This window comes from Phyllostomus discolor, chromosome 2 (genome assembly GCF_004126475.2).
Source record: "Phyllostomus discolor isolate MPI-MPIP mPhyDis1 chromosome 2, mPhyDis1.pri.v3, whole genome shotgun sequence".
NCBI classification, from domain to species: domain Eukaryota; kingdom Metazoa; phylum Chordata; class Mammalia; order Chiroptera; family Phyllostomidae; genus Phyllostomus; species Phyllostomus discolor.
Genome location: NC_040904.2, coordinates 164011799 through 164033550, shown reverse-complemented (window position 1 = coordinate 164033550; position 21752 = coordinate 164011799). Strand labels below are relative to the sequence as shown.

General features: G+C 46.7%; 1 long non-coding RNA gene across 1 annotated transcript; it reads right to left on the bottom strand.

Moving 5' to 3' along the window:
* Positions 1-4340: 4340 nt before the first annotated feature.
* Positions 4341-20650, bottom strand: LOC118499076. The gene is made up of 3 exons (XR_004901582.1): positions 20414-20650; positions 15249-15345; positions 4341-4755 (listed from the first exon to the last, which is right to left on the bottom strand). It is a non-coding gene; the product is annotated as an uncharacterized LOC118499076 (long non-coding RNA).
* Between the last annotated feature and the right edge of the window lie 1102 nt (positions 20651-21752).

The window sequence follows — 21752 nt, the reverse complement described above, 5'->3', positions numbered from 1 at the left end:
CCCACTGGTGTTTCCTGTAATTTGTTCTCTATTCCAATTAGTGTATCCTTCATTTCTGACTGGGTCTTTTTTATGCTGCTGAGGTCCTCACTAACTTCTTTGAGCATCCTTATAAACAGTGTTTTGAACTCTGCAGCTGATAGCTTGCTTATCTCCATTTCATTTAGCTCTTTTTCTGGAGTTTTGATCTGTTCTTTCATTTGGGCCCTGTTTCTGTCTCTCCTCATTTTGGCAGCCCCCCTGTGTTTGTTTCTATGTATTAGGTGGAGCTGCTTTGACTCCGTGTCTTGGTAGTGTGGCCTAATGTAGCAGGTGTCTTGTGGGGTCCAGTGGCACAGCCTCCCCTGTTACCCAAGCTAGGTGCTCCAGGTGCCCATTTTGTGTGGGCTGAGTATACCCTCCTCTTGTTGTTGAGCATTGGTTGCTGTTGGCAGATCAAGGGGAGGGATTTATGCAGGCCAGTCAGCTACAAAGACTGGCTGTGATCACTGACCATCAACCTCCACCCTCCATAGAAGATCAGCTGGGCAGGGGCAGGGTGGTCTGTAGCTGCCCACTGGGTGCACTGGTCTTGGGGTTCCCTGAGTGGTACAGGCCAAGGTCAGCCCCAACCTGTGTTTTCCCTGGGGCATCCTGCCTAAGCTGTTAAGCAATCTGAGATAACTGCTTCTTGTGCTGGGCTTGGAGGTGGCCAGGTGAAGCCAAGCTGTGACTGTAATCTGGCTGCTGCTAGGCTCACTGAAGCCAGCTGTTGCTTGTTTAATAAGATTTAGGAGCCAAGACCAGCCATTCTTAAGTAAAAGCAGCTTGAGTGGGCCCATAAGTTGGGTAGGGTAAAGCCTCTGTGGGTCTCCCAGGTGGGTCACACAGTATTTGTCAGGTTGATGGAGTCTCAGACATGGCACCAGACTACCAGCCCTGTGGAGGAAAGGGTCAGCAAAGAGACAGTGTCCTCTGCTCACCCCAATGCCAGCCACTTCAGCCTCTCCCTGTATACCACTAGTGCCCTTCAAGCTGCTACCCCAGTGCTGGAGGTCAGAGGGAGGGGGTATGAGTAGGTGAGTCCATGTGTGGGTTCCCCAAGAGGTCCTGCTTAGGGTTCCAGCAGCCTCCTCCACCAACCCAATCTCTGCTGGTTTTTGCAGCCAGAAGTTGTGGGGACTTAGCTTCCTGGCATTGAAATCCTGGGCTGGGGGACCTGGTATGGGTCTGGGACTCCTCACTCCCAAGATATCCCTCCTGAATTTTTATCCAGATGGGTTTGGGGCCAGCCTGTTCTGCATCTGTGCCCCTCCTACCAGTCTGGATGGATGTGGTTTCTTCAATTTTGTAGTTGTCAGACTTCCATTCAATTCAATTTCTGATGTTCCTGAGTGATAGTTGTCCTATTTTTTTAAGATTTTATTTATTTATTTTACAGAGGGGGAGGGAGGGAGAAAGAGAGGGAGAGAAACATCAATGTGCAGTTGCCTCTCATGTGCAGCTCGTTGGGGACCTGGCCTGCAACCCAAGCATGTGCCCTGACTGGACTATCCTATATTTTAGTTGTAATTTTGATGTTGTGCAAAGAAGTGAACTGTGTCTGCCTACATTGCCACCTTGACTGGAAGCCTTATATAACATTCTTGAAGTAAAGTTATTGAAATGAAGAACAGTTTAGTGATTGCCTAGGGGTTAAAGAGGAGATAGGACCAGAGGGAAGTAGATGTGGCCATACAAGGACAATGCCAGGAATCCTTGTGGTGATGGAAATGTTTTCTATTTCTATACTATTGATACCTTGTCTGTGATATAGTGCTATAGTTTTATAAGATGTTGCCATTGGAGAAAACTAAGTCAAGTTAAATAAAGGATATATGAAAGTCTCTCTGTGTTATTTCTTTTCTTTTTTAATATTTTATTTATTTATTTTTTAAAAGGGTAAGGGAGGGAGAGGGGGAGAGAAACACCAATGTGTGGTTGCCTCTTGCACATCGCTCACTGGAGACCTGGCCCACAACCCAGGCACATGCCCTAGACTGGAAGTCAAACCAAAGACCCTTTGGTTTGCAGGCTGGCTCTCTGTGTTATTTCTTACAAATGAAAGTCTACAGTGAGGTACATTGACTTCCAACCAAGATGGAGATGTAAGTAGATACACTTTGCCTCCTTGCAAAACTAAAAGAAGGACAACAAATTTAAAAACAAAAAAAATAATTAGAATTGCCAATAAGTTGAACTGTATGGAATTCCAAGAACCAAGGAGTTAAAGAAGAAACATGCATTCAGACTGGTAGGAGGGGTGGAGACAGGCAGCTGGGGTGGAGAGTACGCACAGCAAGGTGGTGGCTGGTGGACCAGGCAGTCCCACATTTACATGCAGATAAACTGGGAGGAACAACTGGGGAGCAAGACAGACCCTGTAACCCAGGATCCCAGCACCAGAAAAGAAAGCCTCAAAACCTCTGGCTGTAAAAATATGTGGGGGTTGCAGCAATGGGAGATACTCCTAGCCTCACAGGAGAGTTAGTTGGAGAGACTCACAGGGTCCCAGAATGTACATAAACCCACCCACCCAGGAATCAGCACCAGAAGAGCCCACTTTGCTTATGAGTAGTGGGGGAAGTGACTGAAAGCCTGCCAAGAGCTGAGCAAGAGGCACTGTTCCCTCTCTGACTCCTCCCCCACAGCTCAGCAACATGGGTTGCCCTGCACTGGTGAATACCTAAGGCTCTGCCCCTTACAATGTAATAGGAACACCAAGACAAATATGGCCCAAATGAAAGAACAGATCAAAACTCCAAAAATAGAACTAAGCGATGAAGAGATAGCCAACCTAGCAGATGTACAGTTCAAAACACTGGTAATCAAGATGCTCACAGAAATTGTTGAGAATGGTTGCAAAATAGAAGAAAAAGTGAAGGCTATACAAAATGAAATAAAGAAAAATATACAGGGAACCAACAGTGAAGGGAAGGAAACTGGGAGTCAAATCCACGATTTGGAGCAGAAGCAAGAAATAAACATTTAACCAGAACAGAATAAAGAAACAAGAATTTTAAAAAAGGAGGAGAGGCTTAGGAACCACTGGGAGAACTTTAAACATTCCAGTATCTGAATCATAGGGGTACCAGAAGGAGAAGAGGAAGAGCAAGAAATTGAAAAGTTATTTGAACAAATAATGAAGAAGAACTTCCCCAATATGGCAAAGGAAATAGACTTCCAGGAAGTCCAAGAAGCTCAGTCAGCCCAAAAAAGTTGCACCCAAGGAAATACACACCACGGCACATCATAATTACATTACCCCCTGGCTGGTGTAGCTCAGTGGATTGAGCACGGGCTGAGAACCAAAGCATCGCAGGTTCGATTCCCAGTCAGGGCACATGCCTGGGTTGCAGGCCATGGCCCCCAGTAACCACACATTGATGTTTAAAAAAAATTACATTACCCAAGATTAAAGATATGGAGAGACTCTTAGAAGCAGCAAGAGAAAAGGAGACAGTTACCTACAAAGGAGTTCCCATATGACTATCAGCTGATTTCTCAAAAGAAACCTTAGAGGCAAGAAGGGGCTGGAAAGAAGTATTCAAAGTCATGAAAGGCAAGGACCTACATCCAAGATTACTCTACCCAGCAAAGCTATCATTTAGAATGGATGGGCAGATAAAGTGTTTCCCAGATAAGGTAAAGCTAGAGGAGTTCATCATCACCAAGCCCTTATAATATGAAATGTTAAAGGGACTTATCTAAGAAAAATAAGATAAAAAAATATGAACACTAAAATGACAACAAACTCACAACTATCAACAACTGAACCTAAAAAAAAAAAAAAAAAAAAAAAAAAACCTAAGCAAACAACTACAACAGGGATAGAATAGCAGAAATGGAGATCACATGGAAGCTTATCAGCAGAGAGGTAGAGGGGGAAGATTGGGGGGAAAGATACAGGGATTAAGAAGCATAAATGGTAGGTAGGAAATAGATAGGGAGAGGTTAAGAATAGTATAGGAAATGGAGAAGCCAAAGAACTTATATGTATGACCCATGGACATGAACTAAGGGCAGGGGGTGGGGGGGATGCTGGTGGAAGGTGCAGAGCAGAGGCGATTAAAGGGGAGGGAAAAATGGGACAACTGTAACAGCATAATCAATAAAATGTACCTTTAAAAAAGAGAAAGTCTACAATGACCTCTTTAAAAGTTTCTTTAAAAAAAAAGTTGGTATGTAAAATGTTTTGCATTTATTTTCTCCAAAAAAAATTAAGGTTTTTTTTTAATATTTGACTCTTACCCTAAACATATATACATACACACACACTCGAAATTTTTCCTCCTGAGCGTTATGATAGGAAAGAGCTCCCCTTCTTATTTTAGGAGACTGAAAGGATGTTGCAGGTGCCCAGGGGAATCACCCAGTTCCCCCAGGAGACTCTTGCAGCTAGTGGGGTGCCAGCGTAAGGGGGCGGTGGCCCTGCCCTGAGTACTGGCCCCAGCCTCCCCAGGGCCACTGGGCCAGTGTAGGCCCTGAGCCGTCAGGGCTGGGGACACCCAAGCGCCATTCGCCCACTGACTCCACGGGGTGGGGGGCCTGCTCGGGGTCGGATGGCTGCCGCACCTTTTAGTGCGTTGTTAGAGCCGAGGATGTGAAGCTGCCGCGGAGAGAAAGTGAAGAGTGGGCAGGAATTACTGTAGGCTTCCCCAAGCGTTTGGCTTGAGAAATGAGCCGAGACGGCGGACAGTGTGGAGCCAGGAGCAGCTTTCTCAGCTCCAGGGGGTTCTGTAAGAATTTGGGGGATCCAGGCTTTCGCTTCCTGCGGGCTGGGCTCTGGCTGAGTGGACAGAGCGCTGCACCCAGAGCTCCAGCATTTGGCACCTTCTCTTGGTTCCTCCCCCACCCCTTCTGGTTCCCACTTTGGCTGTGGTTTTCTGGGGAGTCCCACCCAGACACGAAGCTTCTTTGTTCTTGCAGCTCCTTTTCGCCCCTTAGCCCCGCTAGGAGAAATGCGACCTTGGAGGCCTCCAACGACATGATCACATTGGAGGAGTGTACAGCAGGTGCCAGGGCAGTGGGTTGGCCAGGCCCCTGCTGCAGGAGATGGGGAGTGTCGACAGGCTCTAGACTCAGAAGTGGCCAAGGCCAGCGCCTCCGAGACGCAGACGTGGGGCTGGACTGCCCCTGCTCAAATCCCTGGCGAGACACTCACTAGCCGATTGACTGTGGGCAGGTTCTTTATTAGTGCCTTAGTTTCCTTGTTCCTAAAGTAGAGCTGAAAAGAATGCATGCTTCTTAGGGTTGCTGGAAGGATTAAATTAATTAACATATGCAAAGCTTTTAGGACACTCTCTAGTCAACAGTAAGTGATATATAAGGGTCAATATTGATAAAGGACTCGAGAGTTGGAAAATTTTAGTTTAAGGTAAATGGTTAATAGGCCTAGTAGGTAATGTGTATGTTAAGGCTATTGTTTCAGGAACTGCAGGTGTGGCCCACCACTCCTGGGAGAGACAGTCAACCTCCTGGGGCACAGCTAACGACCACCACCTGGGCACAGCTGGAGACATCCGGTCCATTGTGTTCCAGAGAAAGACAGATACCTGCCCGTCCAGAGGACAGCTAACTGCCCAGGGCGAGAATACTGCAGTTTTTTACATCTAATTTTCAATATTTCAAACCCCTCACCACACTTTGCTCTCTGTTATAAAAAGGCTGGCTTGGCCTGGCTGGTGTAGCTCAGTGAATTGAGTGTGGGCTGCGAACCAAAGTATCGCAGGTTCGATTCCCAGTCAGGGTACATGCCTGGGTTGCAGGCCATGACCCCCAGCAACCGCACATTGATGTCTCTCTCTCTCTCTCTCTCTCTTTCTCCCTCTCTTCCCTCTAAAAGTGAAAATAAATAAAATCTTTTTTTAAAAAAAAAGGCTGGCTTAGAAGGAAATATAAGGTGGTTATTGGGGTATGAACCCACCATCTTCTCAGATCGCTGGCCATCTGAATATCTGAATAAAGCACCCATAAAGATTGAATCCCTGTCTCTCTGCTTATTGCGTTTGGTAGGTGACAGGCAGCACAAATGCCGATCTTTTCCAGTTTCAATGTTATTATAAGTGTGTAAGCACCAGAATTCAGGTGGCCTCCTCCCAGGTTCCATAACTGCCCCTTTCCCCCTCCCTCTCTGGAAGCCCTGTCACAATCTGGTTACGCTCACTGGTCCACAGGAATGAGAAGGCAGTCCCCTCAGCCCAGCCCAGGTGCCTCTCCCCTGGGTGCAGGGAGGTAAGGAAAGAGATGTTCTGGCCTCACCTGGTCTAAGTCACACGCCAGAGTGAGACAAGCTGGGAAGCTCTAAAATCTGAATCCTTGTCCCAGCCCTGTCACTACCTCTGTGACCCCGAGTCAGCCACCCTCTGGGCCTCATTTTTGCCATGGGTGAAATAAACATATTCCTTTCTTGAGCACACATTTATAGATGGAAGACAGTGACCTGGCATTCTCTAACTATCTTAAGGGTTGTGACAAGAGCCTGAAAAAATGCAGGTGGAAGTGAGTCACAAAGTTCCATGCAGTTCCAGGCATTCTATAATCCCAGAATTATAGGAAGCCTTCCAACTCACTCAGCCCCTGTCCTCTTCCCACCCACCACCCATGTCAGCTCCAGCAGATTAGGGACTTCCGTGTTTTGTATTCAGGTGTCACCCCAGCACCTAGTACAGTATATTTAATAGGTGGCCAATGAATGTGTGTGGAATGAATGAATGAATGGTTCAAATTTGGCCTCTTGGGATAGGAAACTTCTTTTTAGCTTTCCTGACATCTGGCCTCTGTGTGAAGACTTTTAGTGACTTTAACCTAATGCCAGTTGGACACTGTAGTTATTAGAACATTATTTCTCCTACTGAGCTCAAATCTGCCTTCTTCTAACCTTCTAGCCCCCTAGAGTTACACAGAACTCCCTCCTCATAAGGTTTCATATGGGAGTGATAATTATTCTCCTAGTTTGTGTAGAGGGAGCCCCAAGCATGGTGTAGGATTTTGCTCCTCTGCTGGCCTTGGACCTACCCGCCAGGGGATCAGCTGGGGAAGAGTCTTCTACACAGGAGCATCTCAAGGAATTAGAACTACAGTGACCCTGGGGTCTTGGCAGTCTGCGTCTCCCAAAGGTCCTGGTCAGAAATGATGAAGTGGATCCTCTACTCTTTCTCCATTCACAGGCAAGATGGAGAGAATTTCTAGAACCTGCACAATGGAGCCACAGGAGACAAGGGTGTATCTGAATGGCCATATGGAGCACAGCCCTCCTACTCAACCTATCAGAAAATGGAAACATAAAGTTGTGTCAAAGGCTTAAAGTGGAAATGAGGACAGATGCTCTCTTAAACAACAAATACTGAAGATGTATGCCATTTTATGGCCAAGTTTTCTTCTTATGATTTTTTACTTTTTACTTTTATTATATATATATAGAGAGAGAGAGAGAGAGAAGAAGAAGAAGAAGAAAGGAAGAAAGAGAGAGAGAAACATCAATGTGTGGTTGCCTTTAGCATGCTCCCTACTGGGGACCTGGCCTGCAACCCAGGCATGTGCCCTGACTGGGAATCCAACTGGCGACCCTTTGGTTCTTAGGCCTGCGCTCAATCCATTAAGCTACACCAGCCAGGGCTTCTTATGTTTTTTTTTTTTTTAATAATAATGTAACAGTATTATACAGCAGTAGAAAAGAATAAAATATTTCCACACACATCAAATTGGATGCATCTCAGAAAATAGTATTGAGTGAAAAAATAAAATTGCTGAAGAATTCAGTGATTCCATTTATATCAACACAAAACATTTAAAATTAAACTACAGATTGAAAATATCAATTTACATGACAAACTACAAGGAAAAGCAAGGGAATCATAGCCTCAAAAGTGATAAAAATGCAGTGTTTCTTATCCTGGGTGTTGGCTGCATGGTTGTCAATTTTACTGTAATTCATCACACCTTACACACATACTATAATTATTGTTTTGTATTCATTCAGCTTCTGATAAAAACAATTAAAATAAGTCCAGAACACACATGTGTAGATATACAGTAATTTTTTCTCCTGTTAAAAATAATGGTGAGCCCTGGCTGGTGTGGCTCAGTGGATTGAGTACCGGCCTGTGAACCAGAGGATCACATGCCTGGGTTGCAGGTCAGGTCCCCGGTTGAGGGTGTGCAAGAGTCAACCACACGCTGATGTCTCTCTCCCTCTCTTTCTCCCTCCCTTCCCCTGTCTCTAAAAATAAATAAATAAAATACTTTAAAAACTAAAAAATATATATTTAATGGTGAAATGACTGGTTCTGAAGCAGGAGGAATTTAAGGTAAAATTCTGGGGATCCTAAGGCATTCCAATGCCCTGGGCCTACAGCACACAGAGTTCTTCCCAGACCTCACTCCAGGGGGCAGGGTCTAGTTGGCTGACCTTTCTCCATCACCCACCTGCTCAGCAATCTGAAGACATTCATTTACGTGGTTGAGCTTCCTCAAGGCCCTCCCCACACTTTCCTGTAATTGAGTTCTTCTTTGAGTCCACTGCTAGAGCTAATGATTTACACTCAAGGCCAGATAAAAGGGCTGGGAAGCCAAAGGTAGGAGGGATGGGGGAGGCAGAGGCTTTGAAGCCACCTAGGGGTGGGGCATGAATCTCAGCCCCTGTGGCCCATGACCTCCCCCCAGTTCATTCCCTCTGCCAGACGTACACTGTTCCTTTCCCTCTTTTCCTTCCAAAAGCCACTGCAGTCTGTTCCAGGAAGCCTTCCTCACCACATCACTCTTCTCTTCTCTACCCTCAGCAGCCTGCCCCACCCCACTAATGTCTAAAGCAGGATTTTCAGCAGAAAGTGTTGACTAACCAGCATATAAATATATTGTTAATAAAGTAAGTAGAATATGGTAAAATAAACTAGACCAGATAGCCTCCCATATGGTCAGGGTGAGTATTACTGTTACACTGTTTCATTAGACTCTTGATAGAAATAGATAGATGTGTATGTGTGAGTAAAAGTGGATTGTAATCAATACATCATATATATATATATATGGTCCTGGCTGGTGTGGCTCAGTGGATTGAGTGCTGGCCTGCAAACCAAGGGGTTGCCAGTTTGATTCCCAGTCAGGGCACATGCCAGAGTTGTGGGCCAGGTCCCCCGTGGGGGGCGTGAGGGGCAACCACACATTGCTGTTTCTCTCCGTCTCTTTCTCCTTCCCTTCTACTCTCTCTAAAAATAAATAAAATCTCTTTAATATATATATATATTTATATATGTACCTAGGTTTTAATCAAAAAAATTTTTTATTTTTTAATATATTTTATTGATTATGCTATTACAGTTGTCCCATTTTCCCCCTTCACTCCCCTCCACCCTGTACACCCTCTCCCACCCATATCCCCCCTTTAGTCATGTCCATGTGTCATACTTATAAGTTCTTTAGCTTCTACATTTCCCATACTGTTCTTATTCTCCCCCTATCTATTTTCAACCTACATTCTATGCTACTTATTCTCTGTACCTTTCCTCCCCCCTCCTCCTCCCACTCCCCTGTTGCTTACCCTCCATGTGATTTCCATTTCTGTGGTTCTGTTCCTGTTCTAGTTGTTTGCTTAGTTTCTTTTGGTTTTGCTTTAGGTGTGGTTGTTAATAATTGTGAGTTTGCTGTCCTTTTACTATACATGTTTTTTTTAATCTTCTTTTCTTAGATCAGTCCCTTTAACATTTCATAAAATAAGGGCTTGGTGATGATGAACTCCTTTAACTTGACCTTATCTGAGAAGCACTTTATCTGCCCTTTCATTCTAAATGAGAGCTTTGCTGGATAGAGCAATCTGGGATGTAGGTCCTTGTCTTTCATGACTTGGAATATTTCTTTCCAGCCCCTTCTTGCCTGTAAGGTCTCTTTTGAGAAATCAGCTGACAGTCTGATGAGAACTCCTTTGTAGGTTACTGTCCCCTTGTCTCTTGCTGCTTCTAGGATTCTCTCCTTCATTTTTACCTTGGCTAATGTAATTATCATGTGCCTTGGTGTGTTTCTGCTTGGGTCCAACTTCTTTGGGACTCTCTGAGCTTCCTGGATTTCCTGGAAGTCTATTGCCAGAACGGGGAAGTTCTCCTTTATTATTTGTTCAAATATGTGCTCAATCTGTTGCTTTTCCTCTTCCCTTTCTGGTACCCCTATAATTTGGATGTTGGAACGTTTAAAGATGTCCTGGAGGTTCCTAAGTTTCTCCTCGTTTTTTTTAATTCTTATTTCTCCATTCTTTCCTGCTTGGATGTTTTTTTCTTCCTTCTGGTCCACTCTATTGTTTTGAGTCCCAGTTTCCTTCCCTTCACTATTGGTTCTCCATGCATCTTCCTTCATCTCTTTTATGGTAACCTGAATTTTTTCATCTAATTTTCACCCAAAATCAACCAATTCTGTGAGCTTCCTGATCACCAGTGTTTTGAACTGTGCATCTGATAGATTGGCTATCTCTTAGTCGCTCAAAAGGATGAGTCCTGGGGGATTGAGCTGGTCTTCTGTTGGAGACATATCTCTCTCTCCTTTTTTTTTTTTTTTGTTTTTTTCTGGTCTAGTCGCTCCAGTTACGGTGAGGGGTGGAGCCTTAGGTGTTCAATGGGGCCGGGCACCCGGGTTGCTAGATTGTGAAGTTGTATGTAGGGGCGGGGGCGGGGGCGGGGGCGGGAGGGAACAATGGCGGTAGTTCCACTCTCCTGGGGCGTCAGTAACCCCCCTGGGATCCTGGGTTGCACACTCTGCCCTGGTCCACAATGCCGCCTCACTGGTTCCACCAGCCGCCGCTTGCGTACTCAGGGTCCACCGCTACACTGCAATCTTGTCTGCCGGGGAGGCTTACGAGCTTGGTTGCCTTACGCGCCCAGTTCTCCCCATCTCTGCGCACCCGACCCACTCCGGCTCCTCCTCTCTGCCCCTCCTACCGGTCTGGATGAACGGGTCTACTTCAACTTCTTGGCTGTCCAACTTCCACTCAGATAAATTCTCTGTTAGTTCTGGGTGTTATTCTGCCTCTAAATTGTTGTTGTTCTAATCTTGGTTATGTGTGGAAGTACGGTACGTCCACCTGTGCCTCCATCTTGCCGAAGTCTAATCAAAAAACTTTAAAAGGTACAGTCTAGAGCACCTGGTTCTATCATTTTGAAGGTCTGGTCTGAGTCTGCATACATGGCCCATTCACCTTGTCCATTCTTCTTTCTCCTCCTGCCTTGACAGAGTATCCAGTGGAACAATAGAACTTTCTGTAGTAATGGAATATATACTACATCTGTGCTGTCCAATGTGGTAGCCACTAACCACAAGTAGCTGTTGAACACTTAAAATGTGGCTAGCGTGACTGAGGAAATGAATTTTTTACTATATTTAATTTTAATTAATTTTAAATTTAAATAGCTACCGTAGTGGCAAGGGGCTAATGGCTCCCATGTTGGACAGTGCTGTGCTAGGCTATAGGGTCCTGATGGGCAGAGACCAGGCAATCTTGTTCACTGTTGCATCTCTGGGACCTAGACAGTTCCAGCACATGTTAAATCATCACTAAACAGTGTGTGGGGAAGGGGGTATTTCTAAGACAAAATCAAGTCCCCTGGTCTGTAGCATTTGCCAATTTCCACAATGTAAATATTCCCACTGTGGTCAATTTCAAGTTACTAGTGGTTTAGTTCTGGCAAGCAAAATTCCTGAATTTAACAGCTCTCACAAGCTGTAGAACAAATGAATGAATGAATGAATAAACAAATACATGAACCCTTGCTGGTGTAGCTCAGTGGACTGAGTGTGAGCTGCGACTCAAAGGGTCGCCAGTTTGATTCCTGGTCAGGGCACATGCCTGGGTTTTGGGCCAGATCCCCCGGGGGGGCCACGTGAGAGGCAACCACACATTAATGTTCCTCTCCCTCTCTTCCCCTCTCTCTAAAAATAAATAAATAAAATAAAATAAAAATACACGAGCAAATAACCTACCAAGATGGGCTCTGTATCCAGAAGGGAAAGAGGAAGGAGAGTACAGGGATCTTTTAAGCCGTTAGCAGGCATCTTTCTTCCTTTGTAGCTCCTTTTTGTACCAAGAAATAGAACCTAGAGGGAGAATGGCTGAACTTCCTCAGTCTGTGACCCCACTTCACAACTGTCAGAACTTTAAGAAATCCCAGGAGATTTCCAGCAGGTTCCTCAGTCATTCTAGCAAGAAGAAAGACCTGAATGTTACAAAAGTTATTGAATGAACATTCAAGTATGCGGAATGAATACTAAACTCACATAAGCAGTCACTACTATTTTGTTTAATGTTCTAGGTACAGAAATCACTGCAGCCTCCCTGAGTCACTTAAACAGCCTTTGTAATGGGAACGTATTAAACTGTAAATCTCGCTGTCATTTAGGAATGACCAGTGCAAATACTTAAATACCCCAGGCACCATTTCCACCTCACCTTTGAAGGGCACCTCTGAAGGGGTCGCCCCTGCATTCCACACATGTTCAAGGAAGGAGGGGCAGTTAGCCCTAACTGATTCTGCAACCAGAAAAGACACCAGAGTTCAGGCTGCCTGTCACTACCAAACTCAATAAGCAGAGACAGGGACTGAATCTTTATGGGCATTTTATTCAGATGTCTGGCCAGTGATCTAAGAAGATGGCAGGTTCATACCCTAACACACAATCTTGTCTTTTCTTTCCAGGCCAAGGTTTTTATAGCAGGGAATAAACAAGGTGTGGTGAGAGATCTTGAAATCCAGGGAAATGTTAATTGGACTAAAAAGAAAATGACTTCAGCATTCTTGTCTTGGGCAGTGGTCTTAAGCTGCACCCCGGGTGGTGGTCTTTAGCTGTGTCCTGGGCGGTGGTCATCGCACCCTGGAGTACAATGGCTCAGACATCATCTCGAGTTGCTCGCCGTCCTTCTCAGAACAAAGGTGGAACCACTTATGGTCTCCCAGAGTCAGGATGGGTCAAACCTTCAGTTCCTGGAACAAAAGCTTTTATTTGCATTGATTACCAAGCTTATTAACTATTACTTAAGCTAAAATTTTCCAACTCTTAAGTCCCCTATTAATTCCAAACACAGAAAGGAGGGTTGAATAAAAATTCAAGCAACAAAACATACGACGAGGATACAGGAAAGGTCACAGAGCAAGTTTAGAGCCAAAGAATGTCAGGGCAGTAAATGCTACCAGCATTCGGAGGAAGGATGGTGATCAAGAGTCACGGCAGAAGTGGCACCTGGGGGTGCCAGGGCTTGTGAAGTGGGAGACGTGTGCATTCCACACGAGGGAATAATGACGACAAAGTCCCCAAGGCCCAACAGCGGGCCTAGCACATAGCAGGTACTCAATAAACACATGTTCATGGGGTAAAAAGGGCCCCAGAGAATCTGAGCCTGCTCTTGGCTGTGACAGAGACAGGAGAGCATGGGAGGGCAAATGCCAAGCCTCAGGTAGTACATACCCAAGGAGATAACCTTGAGCTGGAAGGAGCAGCAGTGGCATAGGTGGGGCTGAGCTGGGCCAAAAGCTCAGTCATTCAACTGAAAGTCTGTCCCTGCTGCTATTATCTGGGATGCCAACTCTCCAGCTGCTCCAAGGCCCAGGCCTGAAAAGGAAGTGACATTCTGCCTACGGAACATGGCTCTGCCCAGCCAGGGTCTCAAAGGCCTGCTGCCTGCTGCCTATCTTAGCGCTGCCTTGAGCCCCGCCTGGCACCAGGCCCAGCTATACCCCCTTCCTCGAAGCCATCAGGGCCCCGTGCTGGCAGCACTGAGGATGGCTGGATGGTCACAGTTCTGTTCAAATCAAAGCCTTCCTGGGGGCTCTGGAGCTATCTCTGTATGTGCCATCCACTTCCAGGCCTCGATCGCCCCACCCCAGCCCTTCCCGGCAAGTTCTCTGGCTTGTTCAACCTCCCATCCTTAAAAGGCAGTATCATATTTTTCAGTCTTTTATCCAACAATTCTAAACTCCAGAAACCTCTAAAGACCAAAAGTTCTTTGTAATTCACATGCATGAGACTATTTATAGTTTTCACAGATTCCATTTAGTGTGACTGTTTATACATTTCACTGCAGAAATATGAACGTCTGATTCCGTGATTCCAGGTGCCACCTCAAATCCCACTGTGGGTTTCCCTTATATGTTACATATACTACGTGTCCTTTCTGAAATGTAAAAGATGCTGAATCCCAAGTCATCTGGACCCGAGGGTTAGGTGAAGGGAATGAGGTCTTAGAACATAAGCCCAGGCTTAAGTTTACAGCAAAAGGATTTCAAACTTGAATGCCTGCTCCTTAGAGCTGACGGCAGGAAGGGCTCCTAGGAGGACAAGATGCAGTGAGGGGACTTGGACAGCTCAGGCAGTGACTATTTACCAGCCGGGACACGAGGGTGGGTTTCGATGCTTTCACAAGAGCAGTGCAGGGGTATGCTAGCTGCCCAGGAGCCGTGGCTTCACCTCTTCTGGGGCCAGACTATACCCTCACCTCGTCAGCTGTTTTCCTTCAACGTTTAAACGAAGCACTGGGTGGGGATGAAACGAAGCGTGTAGTACACCTGAGGAACTCAGTGGGTGTCAGCCACTCTGATTGTTCCTTCATCCAGTAAATGTTTCTTGACCACTCCTTAGCACGCTAGGCCCCTGCGGGCAAGACAAGGCTTAAATGGCAGGGTGAGCTCAAGGAAAAAGACAGAATGTACACAGACAAGTAGAAGCCAACTGGACTGGGAAGGTAACAGTAAGATTTCAGAGGCGGGGAGAGTTTGTCCTGGAGAACAGAAGCGCTGGGCTTCATCAGGAGACCCAGGTCCAGTCAGGCTGACGCACTGTGCCACCACAGCACGTGTCCATTCTGGGCCCCATTTTTCTTCATCAGCAAAACATAGGTTTAGCCTCCAATCTCCTCTCAGTTCCCTTCCGCTCTCTGTGAGGCCAAATATCTGAAGGACTGTCATTTAGGAGAAGGGAAATTAAACCTAGTCTCTGCAATTCCCAGAGGTGCAGCCAGACCAAAGAGTGGAAGCATCAAGAAGCATATATCTGCTCAGATGAAGGACCTTCTACAATGTTGTCCTATAGTCAGGAGGGCTACCTGCTGCATCCTCATCCCAGAGAGCAGTCTGAGGTTTGGGCACCTGGCAGGGAGTCGGCGCAGACAGCCATGTGTTCCCTGCCCATCCAAAGGGCCGGGATTCCATAAGCTGAATCTCAAGAGAGGCCTGGTGTCCACAGAGCGTTTGGCAGCTTACCAAGGGGCAATTCCATCTAATTCCACCCTTGGCACGGGTCTAGAAGACAGCAAGACAGGAACTCTCATTCTTCAATGAGGTGTTGGGGCCTAGGACGCTGGTGAACAGAAATATCCTGCTGGGTGCCTGGATGGCAAGGCAGGGGAACTTATAGTCATCTGTGCACATAAAACATGAAATGCAGCCCTGGCTGGTGTAGCTCAGTGGACTGGGCACAGGCTGCAAACCAGGGGGTCTCCAGTTCGATTCCAGGGTTGAAGGCCGCATCCCCCATGTGGGAAGGGTGTGTATGAGAGAGGTAGCCACACGTTGATGTTTCTCTCCCTCTCTTTCTCCTTCTCTTTCCCTCTCTCTAAAAATGAATAAAATCTTTTAAAAAATGAAATGCAAAATATACACCAAAGAGCAGAATATAATCAGTGTGGGCGAAGGTTAGTGGTGACGAGGGCTAGCAGGGTTAATGAAGCAGCTCGTGTCCCCACTCCCATCTCCAGTCGGGGAGTCAGCTGCTGCCCTGGAAGAGTGTGAAGTGTGGCTGGGCAAACACTAGGCTGGCCCATCCACAAGAAACCATGAGGGACCAAAGCCCCTCAGAGCCTGAAGGGAGAGGTACACTGAGGGTTGCAGAGAAGAGGACAGGCAGGGGAAGAAGCTTCCTGGAGGTGGTGGGCACCACGTTGACAAGCAAGGATGAGTGAAAAGTAAATGGACAGAGGATGGGGGCAGGGAGCAGTGGTGGGAAGCACTGAGTAAGGGCTTGAAGTGTCACCTGACTTAGTCCCTGAATGGAAAGTCTACTTCCCTTTCCAGAAGTAGAGCATGGGCCGTTCTTGGAGGGGACCTAGGGATCTCGGAAGTGGGGACACCGATCACTGATTTAATCATAGCAATACCTCCTCCTTCCCCACATTTGGAAGCGTGCATATATACACAGGGTCTGGCAGACGTAAGACCTGCTAGTGTGGTTGGTAGGGTAATAATATGGGTGTGATCATTTATAGTTTTAATTTGAACATTTCACCTAAAATGTCATTGGTGTGCTTGAGCAATATATTACAGAATTACATGCTTACGATTTTGTAATAAAAACGGGGGTGTTACTTGTGCCGGATACCACCTGTACACATAGCACCTCTGAACCCTGAGCCTCTGGTAGGTGCCAGGGGACACCTCCACAGCAAGACTGAATGAAGGGCCTGCAGACAGCACTCCTGCACCAAGCTCAGAGATGAGGCCGGCGTCTGCCGCATTTCCAGCCCTGTCTGAAGGAGAAGTGGGATGGGTGTGGGGAGCAGGACCTCAAAGGCAAGCGGCCTGCCCTCAGACACAAGGTGTTGGGGATGAATCAAGACTCAAAGGTCTGGATTCCTAGAACTCCTGTTAAATGTTTTTTCCCTTTCTGTATTAGCAGCTCCAAATGGCCCAGTCTCAGATTCCTAGAGAGATGTTACTGGACAGAATTCAAAAAGCCCAGCCTATACCCATGAGCACAGTCCTAGAAAGGTCATTGCCTCCATCCCCCTCCCTCTGAGACATTCTCCCAGACCCCAGGAATCACTGTGGGTCTGTAGTCCAGTGAGCTCTTCCTCACCCTGACCCTGGCTTCTGGGGCAAGAGAGGAAGAAAGGGGAGGGATGGAGGTCACTGAGGCCTGGGTGTGGGGGTCACAAAGAGAGAAAGGAGATACTCTGGGGAGCCTCTGTGAGTGAGCCAAGCCTCTGGGATGTATCCACAGACCTAATGATTTCATTCCAAACCATCCCCTTTGCTTTTTAACTTCTGCCCTCTGCTCCTCCATTCCCCACTCCCACCTCCCTTGGCTGGGCTGAGGTGAAAGCATGAAGGATGCAGGTAGCACTCGCAAACTGAGGTCTTCCCTGAACACAGAACAGTTCATCCTGTCCTCTGCTATCTGGGAGGTAGGGAAGGCTTTGAGGTCGAAGTTCCACTGTGGTCAAAACCTCTGGCCAGGTGCAGACGCAAGGTCCAAGAATCCCAGACTCGGAGATGAGGGACAGTGTCTCTCTTGCTCCCTTAGTCCCACCACCCTGGTCCTGCACTCAAGGTACTTCCGGGCCTGCTGGGAGAGCGGCCATAGCTGATGGTAGAGAGTGGGGGGCGACGAGGGAGCTTGAGACCCTCACTTCTCTACCATGAACACCAACCCACACTTCACTTTCAGAATTACCTTTAAATCCACATCTGTCCCCTCATCACCGCTCCCCTGCCTTCACTGTAAACACCTCTGATGGCTTCCCATTGTGGAAAGCATAAAATCTGCTTTCCTCACCCCTGGATTCCATCTCTCCTTCCACCCCCATATCCACCTCCCTACTTAATGCTCCAGCCTCCTTCTTCTATAAAACCTCTGCTCCACCTGGACTGATGTCTAACAATGTTCTCCAAACTGCCTCCTGCCCATTCCTCTATTTACCCCTGCTCCTCTATCTCCTCCATCCCACACTTTCCTCCAGACTTGGCACAATGACACCTCCTCCCTGAAGCCCTCCCTATAACTCTAGCTAGCACCCACTGCTGATGTCCTCTCCTTCTCTGGACACCTCAAATTAGCACCACACATTGAATTTATTCTTTTAGTATGTAGAGTGCCTGGCCCCATCTGTGGGTGGCTTTGATTATTGAATTGGCATTGTATTGGTCCAATCATGGCACCTGCTGTACCGTCCTAGAAGGGACAGAGCAGAGAAGAACATAGCAGGGGTCAATACCCCCAGCCAGAACCCGAGATGTCCATGTAATGGTTAAAATGAAAGGCCTCCCTCCATGTTCAAAAGCCCAGGCCCTGTACAAGACGAAGGAACCATAAGGCATGCAGAGACTCATAGCTGGGGATGAGGGCTGAGGTAGGGGACAGAGAAAGAATATCCCCCCAGGGGGAGGATAAACTGCAGGAACTACAGAGGACAGAAACTAGCTCCTGGGAAAGAATGTGATATTCACCCAGAAGAACAAAAATGGAAGCTCCGGAAAGGAGGGGTCGAGATCTTATCTGATGCGCACATTCCAGAGGGCCCCAGCGGCTCTTCTCACCTTAATTAGAAAATACCTGAAGATCCCTGCTACGTGCTGGGAGGAAGGAATCCAAATGCCTCTCCTGACCTCCACCCAGTCCTGCTCCCCTCACCACTGACCTCTGTCTGCATTTTTGTTCCTTTGTCTACAGTGGGTTGATCCTTTCGTTTACTTGGCAGATAATGTAAGAGGGCCTGGGAACTGTCAGGACTCCACTCCTGCAAGGGAAAAAAATCAGAAATAGCCCCTTCAGCCTACCAGCCCCCACCCAATCGGCCTGTTACTCTACCACCATGATATCAGCTGTGCTGACATTTCTATCCACTTCATCCACTCACCCATCCGGCTGTCCATTCAAAACCACTTATTAGGGTCGACTGTTGAAACCAGAAAAGCTGATGTTCATGCTGCCTGTCACCTACCAGACCCAATAAGCAGAGACAAGGATTGAATCTTTTATGGGCACTTTATTCAGACAGCCGTGATCTGAGAAGACAGTGGCTTTGTATCCCAAAAGATCATCTTACATTTCCTTCCAAGCCAGCCTTTTTATGACAGAGAATACAGTGCAGTGAGGGGGTTTGAAATTCTGGGAAAATTAGATTAAAAACTGCAGTATTCTCGCCCTGGGCAGTTAGCTGTCCCCCTTGGGCAGGCGGTGTCCATCTCTCCCTGGAACACCCTGTCTCTGATGTCTCCAGTTGTGCCCCAGGCGGTCAGCTATCTGTCTCTGGAGTCAGGGTAGGCGGCACCGCCCTGAGTTCCTGAAACAATAGCTTTAACATACACATTACCCACTAGGCTTATTAACCATTACCTTAAACTAAAATTTTCCAACTCTGAGTCCCTTACCACTATTGGGTTGACCAAAATCTTGGGTTTTTTTTCCATAAGGTGGCTCTAGTAGTGCTTTGTTGACTTTAACATCATTAGAGAACAATTTTGTTAGACTGTATTGTGACAGATGTTCTAACAGCATTCATTAAAAAAAAACTTTTATCAAAATGGGTGAATTTTTGTGTAGCCATTTTAATATTGAAGCTGGAAAAAATAACCCCTTTTTAGCATATTATGCATTATTATTTCACAAAAAGTAAACATGCAACTGAAACGCAAAAAAAAGATTTGTGTGGTGTGCAGAGAAGGTGCTGTGACTGAGCGAATGTGTCGAAAGTGGTTGGCGAAGTTTCGTGCTAGAGCTTTCTCCCTGGATGATGCTCCACAGTTGGGTAGGGCAGTTGAAATCAATAGTGATCAAACTGAGGCATTAATTGAGAACAACCAACATAACACCACTCGGGAGAGTGGGAGATAGTCAACATATTCAAAATATCCAAATCAATAAAGTTATTGGTGAAAATGAAAGAATGTGTTTTTCATTTTATGGAAAAAAACCATATGGACTTTTTGGCCAACCCAATGTACATGTCAGACACAACACTGGAGTACAGACCCTTCTGTAGGATTCTCCGTTCCCAATAATATACAAAAGAAGCTAGAATCCAGCTGTAAACATGCTGTGAGAGGGCACAAAGTTTTGTCTTGTAGACGTCCCAGAGGCAGTAACATCTGAGCTGGTCTTTAAAGGATTCATACAAGGTGAGCATTGTGGGCAGAGGGAAAAGCAGGAGTGAAGAACTGGACACTACCCGTTGACCGTCCTCTTTCTCCTACATCAGATTTCTCTCACTCTGCTAGGTCCTTCCTGTCAGCATTCAAACCTGTATTGCCCATCTTCAAACAAACTCTCCTGACCACCTTCCCCAGCAGCAAATTCCCTAGCAATCCGTCCCCTTTCACAGTCTATCCCCTTCTTTACCCCAGTCAACTCCTCAGCCCCCTCCAGGCTGGCCTGGGCTCCCACTGCCCCAGGGAAACTGCACTAGGAAATCCCAGAGACTCCTACATTCCTTAGCTTTCAGCAGCTGAATGCTCCCTCCTTGAAACACTCTCTCTCCCTGGCACCTCACTTTCGGTTTTCCTCAAAGCACACCTTCTCCGTCTCTTCCCCAGTTCGCTTCTTTCATCTACTCTATGAACATCCATGTTCCTATCTGATCTAGATGTTCCTATATGGTCGATAAACATCCTATATGATGCTCCTTGGGCTGGGTCCTAGACCTTCTCATTACTGTGTACTATTTCCTCAAGTAATTTTGTCCATTGCCGTGGCTTTCATTGCATCTTCTATACACTAAAGACTCCCAAACTTAGGCGTCCCACTCAGATCTTCCTTCTGAGCTCCTCAACAGTCCATGGAGCTTTCTATTTGATGTTTCCTTTCAAATGTCTCTTAGGCATCTCAAATTCAACCTGTTCAAAAGTGAATTATTGACATTAGTCTCCCCACCATCTCCTTCTTAATTATTGCTCATCTTAGTAAATGTATGGTCCACCCAACTGCTCATGCCCTAAAGCTGGGAACCATATTTGACCCCTCTGTCTCTCTTGCCCGACCCCCCTACATCTAATGAATTATGAAACAGAAGTCTACTTCCAAAACACATCCAAACCTGTTCCCTTCTACTCATCTGCACACCTTGTCCAGGCTGCAGCCATCTATCCTCTGTATCCAACACCTCCCTAACAGATCTCCTGGTCACCAGCGACCCCTTAAGAGTCTTCCACACACCACCCAGCATGGCCTTCTTTAAAAATTAACCACACCAGGCCCTAGCTGGTGTGGCTCAGTGGACTGAGTGCCAGCCTATGAACCAGAGGGTCGCAGGTTCAATTCCCAGTCAGGGCACATGCCTGGGTTGTGGGACAGGTCCCCAGTTGGGGGCGTATGAGAGGCAACCACACATTGATGTTTCTCTCCCTCTCTTTCTCCCTCCCTTCCCCCTCTCTCTAAAAATAAATAAAATCTTTTTTAAAAATTGTACCCCTGCAAACTATATGTATTTTTAAAAATTTACCTCATCATGTCCCACACCTACTTAGAATACTTCCATGGCTTCAGAAATGCCCAAGCTTCATGGTCAGGCTCCTGACTCTCTCCGGCCCCAGCTTTTCCAGTCTCCTCCTTGTTGACCAGTCTGCAGCCCCCATGGGCTTCGCCTGGTCCTCCTAACCAGCCACATTTTTCCATCCCCAGGACTTGGGAGTGTGGTCCTCTTTGCCGATCAGACTTGATACTTCCACTCCACACACACACATTGCCCCTCACTTTGCTCCCTCCCCTCTCAACCACAGGGATCTTTCCGTTACCTTCCCAGGCTCTGGCTAAATGCTTTGATACCCAGAAGATGTTCAGTGAATGTGGGAGAAGGAGGGGAGGACAGAGGGAGGGAAGGAAAAGACCTTGGTAAGAGTGTGGGGCTTAGAGCAAGCAAGAAAGGGCTGAGGGATGAGCCTGGAGCCGTATTTTGAGCTGTCCCTTTAAGCATTTAGTTTCACGATCTGCACCTGTTTGAGTTATTGTTTTGTTTCTGGCACTTCATTGTTATAATATTCCGTTTACTGAACGGC